The sequence below is a fragment of the Alligator sinensis genome, unplaced genomic scaffold, assembly GCF_000455745.1.
Source record: "Alligator sinensis unplaced genomic scaffold, ASM45574v1 scaffold114_1, whole genome shotgun sequence".
Lineage (NCBI taxonomy): Eukaryota > Metazoa > Chordata > Crocodylia > Alligatoridae > Alligator > Alligator sinensis.
In genome coordinates, this window is record NW_005842525.1 from 267190 (window position 1) to 276230 (window position 9041).

General features: G+C 42.1%; 1 long non-coding RNA gene across 1 annotated transcript in view; it reads left to right on the forward strand.

Moving 5' to 3' along the window:
• LOC102385219 overlaps window positions 1-8323 on the forward strand; it is an 11854-nt gene extending 3531 nt beyond the window's left edge. Inside the window, exons 2-3 of the long non-coding RNA XR_324761.3 lie at window positions 1242-1417; window positions 8124-8323. This is a non-coding gene — a long non-coding RNA (uncharacterized LOC102385219). The remainder of the gene's footprint in view (window positions 1-1241; window positions 1418-8123) is intronic.
• Window positions 8324-9041: the final 718 nt, after the last annotated feature.

The following is a 9041-nucleotide window of genomic DNA, read 5'->3' on the forward strand; positions in this document are numbered from 1 at the left end:
GGAAAAAAAGGCATATTGCATGCAGTATACTACTATAATGTCCCATTTTCTAAATACTCTCACTGTAGAGAACTATCAACTAGAGAGAGAGAAGTACATGTAAACATGAGAGCTGCTCTATCAGATTTTTTTAGATCATGTGGATTTCTGTGTGATCTGCCACTAATCTACTAACATAGCTCCAAAAATCAAATGATATATTTGTTATCTATTCTTAATGTCTGCTAACAAACTCCTCAGATATGTGGGAGCAGATTTTTCCTGCAGCAAGACCAGGCCTTCTAGCATTTGATAGCGATGTACCGTGCAGGCAGCTTTAATTATTCCATTCCATCTATCATGGACTAGATCCTTCATTAAGCTCATATTCATTATCCCCACTGGCTTTAAGGAAGACCTGCACGTATGGGATCATGCCGCACATAGCAGCTTGGAGGAGTTCTATTTTTAATCAAGTGGTAATAGTTGATTTTTTTTTTAACCCCAAATTTCACAAAGAAAATTACTGTTGTTGTTCCAGATAGTGAAAGCTAGCAAATAGAAATGGCTTAAAGGCAGCTTAGAGTCTATGAGTTTCATCTTGTGGTCTTGGAAGTCAATAAGAAAAGACTTATTAATTAAACTAGAAACATAACTGGATCATGCAGGTGTCTGGCTGTGTGGGAGGATTTGACATTTTGGTCTTGATTTACTAAAGTGTATAAGCATGTGCTTATCTTTAAGTATGTGAGTAGTCTCATTTAAGTCCAAGTGTTTTCTTTGATTTTGGGCAGAGGAAGAAATCAAAGCAGTGGGAGACAGCCCTGGGCCAAATTTATGCTGAAGTCAATTGGACTACTTGGTTGCTAGATACTTAGACCCAGATCCTCTCATTTCAGTGGGAGCTCAGCATCTAAATGCCTTTGAGGATCTCAGGATTAGTTAACAACTCTGCTGAACAGGAACTTTCTGATAACTGATTGAAGTTTAAAATAAAATTTTAAACAATTAATATTAGGCTGTCTGAGCTGCTATTATGATTAAATCTAAATCTGTTGTAAATCCTGATTTTGACAGCCTTTTTGGATTAAAAGCAGTTAGGTGAGTGCATATTTTTAATTACTTTTTTCTGGTAACGCAACATTTAAGTTGCTAGAACAAGTCTAGAAAATACTCTTGGAAATAAATGTTAATATTAATCAACAATTTTAAAAAATCCTATGTCTAATTATATATGAGTGTTTCTTATCTCTGTTATATAGCAGGAACACTGCTCTTCTGGAGACTCATATTTCCATTCACTGAGAAACTTCATGAAGATTGCATCTGAGGCTAAAGCTGCCTTTGTTTATGCACATGCTCGTCTCAGCTGTAGAACTCCATGGAAGTTGCCAACACGGGAAGCATAACTGATGGATGATGAGGACGCGAGCCCCAGGTACCAGAGGTGTATCTCAGAGAGGGAGAGGGTGGAGGGTACAGTGGTGCAGTTGCATTCCACCTTCTTTGATTCCTGCTTCACCCAAAGTTTAAAACTAACTGTGTAGGAGAGGCAGCAGCATTTCTATTCCAGCAGTGCTGAAGGAGTCGATTGATTTCATGGCTCATTATAAACTACCTGATTCCTGCTAATCTCTCTTCAGTCCCCAGACATTATCAGTCCTCTTTTCTACTGTTTAAATTATCCTTTCTTCTGCAGTTTTGCTGTCTGTTAGCCATTCCTAGTGGTGTTTGCTTTCTAGTTCACAATGCCGCAGACTATTTTTGCTCTAGCTAAAGCACTTAGTTCAGGTATAGAAACGACTGACAGTGGAATATCAGAGAGACTGTCAAGATGCTCAAAAAGACTAGGTTTTGTTTTACTATCATTTAACTATAATTACCACAGGATCAATCAAACAATATCTTTGACTATTTTGACTACTTTTGCTTCCCCACAACTTCTACTGCTGCCTGGAGGGCTACCTGTGACTATGCTCCACATTCCTGCCCACCCCCCGCCCCACCTACAGCTGAGGAGGACAGTGCTGCTGGCATCAGTGCTTTCCTTGGTGTGTGTGAGGCCTGTACCCACCTAGCTGTGGGGGCACAGGCTGCACAATAATGTTTGGCACTGTCTCCCACCTCCTTGTATGCTGTGGGGGTGGAACCCAGGGCCAGGGGAGTGCAGGTGGGATGGGGGAACAGCAGGGCATGGTAGGTAGCACCCAGCTAGGGGTCCCCTCAGAGAGGAGCTGATATTGCTGCTGGCTGGCAGTGTCGTGGTCAGCTGTGCCTCATGGCAGGGGCTGGGGCTGTGGAGTTGGCACAGCAGGCATTGGTCCAGGCTCCCAAAGCTGCTGGTGGTGGCTGCAGCTGGGGAGCAAAGTGGGACCGGCTGCTGGATGCCCGAGGGGCCCTCCCCTGGTGATGTGGGGCACGTGCTTGGGCAGGCTGTCCATGCTGCTATAGACAGTACAGCTGTGGCCTGGGTCCCAGGGCATGAGGATGTCCATCATTTGCCACATAAAAGTCATGGACTTACAGACACTTCCCAAATGAGGATTGTGGTTGGTGATGGAAACTCACTGTGCCCACAAGGCCTTGACCTTTAGGCAGCACTGCTGGGCCAACTGGTCATGCCTGTGCTCCTGCATCCAGACTGATAGCCCTTCATTGACATAGGTGTTGGAGTGCCCACCCTGCTCAAACTCACGCTGCACCTCCACCTCACCCCACAGTGCCACAAGGTCACCAGTCTTCTCCATGGACCAGCTGGGGCCCTGGGTGGTGGACACGGGCATGGGCATGGCTGTGGATGAGGAGGACACCATTGTGGATCCCGTGCTGGCTCTCTGGGCCTCTGTGCAGCTGTCCCTGTGCTGCCTGCAGCACCCAGCACAGGGGCCTGGTGTGAGACTGGCAGCCAAGCGGCAGAGGCAATGTCTCACAGCAGCCTGGAGCAGCTTGCAAGCCTGAATGGTACATGCCTGGCAGCCATGTAGCAGTTCAGTGCCAGGCAGCAGCACCAGAGTACAGACAGGCTAGGGCAGCTGGCCTGCAGCCTGACCAAGGGAACACAGGGACCTGGAGTCATCTTAGGCTCCCTGATGGTATGCCCCAGGGCTCTGAGTGCCTGCAGGCTTTTAAAGGCCTGAGGCTAAATGCAGTCTTTTAAAGCCTGAAGTAGGGGCTACCATAGAGGCAGCCCAGCCCTAGGGCAGGAGAGACTCCCAGCCTGGAGCCCTGGGGCTAGGCTAGCCCCCTAGTGGCATGGCTGAGCTGGGAGCAAACTTGTTCCTAGGTCACGTCTACACATGCATAACTATGCAGTAACTAATGACACATATATTTGCTATCTGCATTTGCAGGTAGCAGATTTACTCACAATTAAGCATTTTTACTGTGCAGTAAGCATGTGCATGTGTAGACATATGCACTTACTACACAGTAAACTATACTACTGTGCAGTTAAGTGCTGTGTGTAGACACACCCACTGTGCACAAAGTAAATGTAACACTTCAGTGAAAAAAATGAATGGAAAAAAATTCATTGTCAATGGGGAAAAAACTACATTTTCCCTCTAATTCCTTTTGGTTGCAGTAATGTCTGCTGCTGCTGCTTGCAACCACTGCAGTTTAAAGAAATTTTCTATTTGATATTGTTTCAGTAAGCATGAAAATGACTAATACTAACCCCAGTATTTCTGATGTTTATTTTTCTATTACATTCCATTTATTTTATTATATCCCTAAACTGTCTGTGTGCCACAGATTATTGTCAAGATAATGCATAGCTACATTTAGTGGAAATCAGGGAAAAAGATGAAAGTTTTGGCAGTACGGAGAGGCAAACAGTTTTAGCATCTGCAAAGGTATAAAAGGCAGCTTGGGAGAGCAAGATGGGCTATTTCTGCTAAAATGGTGAGCAAGAACATAATTAATAATGTAGTATATATTTAAATTGACATCATGAGGCTTGAAAATTAACTCTTTGAAAGGTATGGTGAGTGGCAATTTACATGGAGATGGTTTGGGGCCCAAAGTAGGATTTTGTTTTAATTTTTTTTAATCTCCATTTTTATTGAAAATATTCAAAAACTGAAAAAAAATTGTTGAAACCTATGTAGAGACTCAAAATGTGACATCATTTTAGTCTGTTTCCTTCAGTGCCATAAAGAATAGTAAAAATATTTTGGTTTTATGCACAATCATAGCCTTCTCCTTCTACTTACATACCTTAAATTTCCTCACAAGTGACTTCCTCCATTAAGAAATATAGCACTGTATAATCCAAAACCATTACTGCATTATCTAGACCAGTCCCAATAGGATGAAAGCTTCTAAGAGGGACTTCCAGAAAGATCAGACTCCAGGCAAAAAAAATAAGTCCATTATTCACTAAGATATTGGCATTCTGTCTCTTCATTCAACTATTTCTAGCACTGCACATAAGAACTACAGTACTGAAAGTATACAGTATCAAGGATAGCGTGTAAGATCTATGGACAGTTTGTCCCTCCTGCCATTGCCAGAACAATGCTTACTGCAGATCACAAAACGAAACAAAACAAAAGCTTTGTTAGGATATAACCTGAAGCAGCAGGCATTTGCAATATTAAGAGATACATTTTCAAAATTAAGCAAATTTAAAATTGTGCACACAAGATCTGTGCATGAAAATACACTGTGCATGTACAAAACAGGTATTTGTGCATTCATATAACCAGACACTTAGCTAAATTGATACAGGTACCTGTATTACTTTATATGAAATCAGTTATGGGAAAGCTACCAATGGAAACAGTATAGATAAGTGGTTCGACCTAAAATTGATAAATCATTCTGAGATATGAAAATAATTTCATTGCTTACAAGTAAAAAGATTAGATGCTTTAAAAGGGTGTGCTATAGCAGTCTTTATGAGCAGTATTTCTACAATGCAGGCACATCTACACGTTGCCCTACATTGCCATAGTGACATGCTACATCACCGCACGGCGTACTATGGCCATGTAGCAATTACGTGAGTCTACATGTGATCACGTGAGTCTACACGTGAGTCTACATGTGATAGTAATGCACTCCCCCATGTTAGCGTGTCACTATGGCAAAGTAGCAATGCAATCTAACTGCACTGCATGCATCGTACAGTACAGTCTGTTACTGTGCCATGCTTTAGTACTTCCGAAAGGAAATGCTAAAGCATGGCACCATAGCAATGTCACCATATGGCAACATGTACACACACCCTGCCTGGATGAAAAAAAACTTATAATTCATAGATCTCCCAAGTCATCAAAGCTAGTTCCCTGCTGTCATAGGCAACCACATCATATAATCCCTTTCATAAATTTATCAAGCTGCATCTTGAAATTAGTTGGGTTTCTTGCTCCTTCTACTCCTACAGAAAGGCTGTTTCAGAGCCTCATTCTTCTGATAATTGGAGACCTTCTAATTTCCAACCTAAATTTATTCATGGCCAATTTATACTCATTTGTTCTTGTGCTAACTTTTCCCTAATTATATAATTATTTTCCCTGATGTACAGATCACCGTCATATTTCCTCTCAGCCTTTGTTTTGCTAGGTTAAAAAATCCAAGCTTTTTTAGTTTCCTGTCATAAACTACACTGTTCCCATGATCATCCTCATAGCCCAGCTTTGCGGCCTTTCTTTCTTGAATTCATCTTTCTCAAATGTGGAGGTCCAGAATTCTAACCTGTGTACTACATGAGGTCTTGGCCATCCCTTATAGAATGACATTAATAACTCTCTAGCTCTACTAGAAACACATCACCTAACACATCCTACAATTAAATTAACTTTTTTTAAGGATGACATTCAGTTGGGGGCCCATGTTTATCCTATGATAGCCTAATACACCCAGTCCTCATCTCCCTGTTCCCCCATCTACAATGAGCCCCCAGCTAACAACAGAAATATCTGTTGTTAATTTCTAAGCACATGATTGTTCACATTTACATTTAAATTTCATCCTATTTCTATTATTCTGGTGCTCAAGGTCATCTTATTATTTCTGTATGACAGTCCAATATCATACAGATATTTTTGATACTGCCTAAATTTGTGTCATCTGAAGATTATGTCAGCACCACAGTTCTTTCAGTATTTTGTGATAAAGATTATCCACTCCCCACAAATTAATCTTTGAGTTTTGTCTCTCTCTCAGATGTAGTCATTTTAATTTCCATTTTCATATCCTTGTCCCCATTACACATCTTTGCCAACATATCATCATGCTTATTGGAAACTGAGGCACAATATTCATCATGCCATATTAAGCCACACTTAAATTACCTTCCCATCCTCAGTGAATAGTAACCAAAATTGTTCTTTCCTATTCTCTTTTGTATTTATACATCAAAAATGCCTTTTACAATTTCTTTTCTTTTGCCAGGTCTAACACCAAGACTAGGGACAGACATTCAAAAAGCCTGAGCCTAAATTGATTCAATCTTTGCAGGTTACTCTAACCTGGCTAGGCTGAACTGGTTTGTAACCACACAGACATCCCCTCTGGACTGAAAAAATGCATGTACATGCCTGCAGTGGCTGAGGCTAGAAGCCAGGGGGTGATGGAGCAGCCCTCCCTTCCCTTCCACATTGCTGAGCTGAGGGGGCATGGCCAGGCCTCAGGAGGACACTCTGATTGGACGCTTTAAGTAGGGAGGTCAACCTGCACCATCCCAAGCTTCTCCCAGCTCACTGCTCAAGGGACGGGAGTGTTTCCAGCCCCTAGCCCCTCTTCTTAAACAACTTTTTCCAAAAAAGGAAAGAGGGACCTTACCAGCTGACCTGTTGATTAGCTCCAAAAAGCCCTAAGTGAACACTGTCCTGTCTGCCTGTCCCAGTGAAATTGGACACACACACACACACACACACACACACACACACACACACACCTCTCAGCACTAGCTAGCATACTGCAAGTCTAGGGTCTGTGGGGCTGGGGTCCATTCTGTAGGAGATGGGAGAGGGGGGAATCCCTGCTTGAGCAGTGATGGGAGGTGAGGCAGAGGGAATCCAACCAGACCCTGCTGTGTCTGCAGTCTGTGCCAGAGCTCTGGCCAAGAAGCAGAGGGGAGGGGCCAGCCCTGCTATAGAGCAGAGAGTCCTGCCCCGCCCAGACAGCATGCTGGGATGCTGGGAGCGTCTGGTTTAGCTTAAACCAGCAAGGGTTCTGGGATAGACATTGAATAAATTGGTTTGACCCAAATCAGTTAAGTCTGATATTACATTCAACCAGGTTTATCTTAAACTGGTTTCAGCCATTTTTATGTGCACTGAACATCTGTTCTGTTACAGGTTTAAACCAGTTTCTGATTACTTAAACTGTTTTATGTGTAATGTCTGTCCCTAGCCCAAGTGATTTTGGCAGTTTCAGTTTATTCCTACACTTTGACCTCCAAGATGTAGGCTTCTTTGTTGACAAATCCCTTTTCCCATCACAGATTACTTCTAATGTGCTTTTAGAAATGGTTATCCATTCATTGAGGCTTAGAGTTCTTCCCTATAAGTTCCATTTGCTTGGATTGCAAGTTCCAGTTAGATTTTGTAACTTCGATGACAAGAAGTGTCAGATTTCCTTCAGTTATAAATCCTTGAACTCTTAAATCCAGTTGCCTTCACTAATTAGTACCTTTAATTTCTCAGATTGCCATTTGCAGATTGAGAACCTTAATTTCAGATCTATTTTTGTATATTCTCACATTTCAGTTTAAATGGCTCATGACTTGATCATCTGATCCAAGATTTGTTTTCTATGACCAGCTCTTCTATAGGGTCCTAGCTGCTTGCCAAAGCTAAGCTTAAACCCTTCTTAGTTTAATCATTGTTGGATGTGATCACTGAAAGATTTCTTCATTCCATTATTAACAAGGTGTATTCAAATATACAAACTCTTCAAAACTCATTTTGTGAATATTAATGCCATTTAAATACATTTCTCTAATATATGAAAGGACTGTTCAATGATTTTCCATTATTTCAAGTCCCTTATTGCAAATTAAACTTGCAAAGAGAAATTTCAGGTGTTAATGTGATGTCTTGTTTAACATTATTTCAAATGTGTAATTCTCTGTGGAAAACTTAAAATGTGACCTTTTTGTTTCTAGTTCTGGACCTATGTTTTCTTACCTACAGGTGGCCATGAAGCAAACCCAAGAGTCAAGATTCTTGAATTCTGGGAAAGCTGAAATCCCACAGTGAATTTTGTGCCTGATCTCTATCTCTGCAAAGGGCAGAACCAAAATCTCCACCCTCACATTTCCAGCCTTTGAGGCTTGAATTCTTTAGCAGCATCCAAACAAGAGTAGATATTTGTTTCCCCAGGGACAACTAGCAGCAGGACACCTTGTGTCGCTGCTACTTGTCCCCGGGGAATGCCTGTGCCAAGCGCTCTCTGGCATGTGGCAAGTTATACCTGGTGCAGTAGGAGAGGCTGGGACACGGCTGCGGCACCACATACTGCATGGCTGCACTTGTCTGGACACAGCCTTTGAGTCCTTGAGTCTTTATCCCAAGGACAAGGAATTTCCCAATCTCCCTACAATCTGAAAGCCAAATGTCAAATTTCTGATGGCCAAACATATGGAATTTATAATGAATTTCTCTGTACATTGAATACTAGCACAGTAAAAAAAATATAAAGTATGTCAGGGCACTTAATGCATCTGTGGGTATGCTGTGTTCCCATCTTCTAAACTCGGCAGACACTGTAAGTTGTGCTCCACCCTGCAGAGACAGACTTAATCCCCTTCCATGCCCTGTGAGTAGTTCCCTTGTGTCCACTGGAGCTAAACACATGTACAGAGTTTAGCACAAGTGCAAGTCTTTACAGGATTGGGGGCTGTCTGTCCTAACTCGTCTGTAGTTCTGCTTGGAATGTCCAGGCATTGACATTATAATGATCTCTTCAATGCATTATACGTTCAGAAACATATTTCATACTCTGAGGTATTTCTTCACCAAGTAATCAGCACACACTGCCTTCTTACTGAAAATAGTGAGAGAAATCCTCAACTGGTGTAAATAGCATTGCACCATTGATTTCAGATGAAC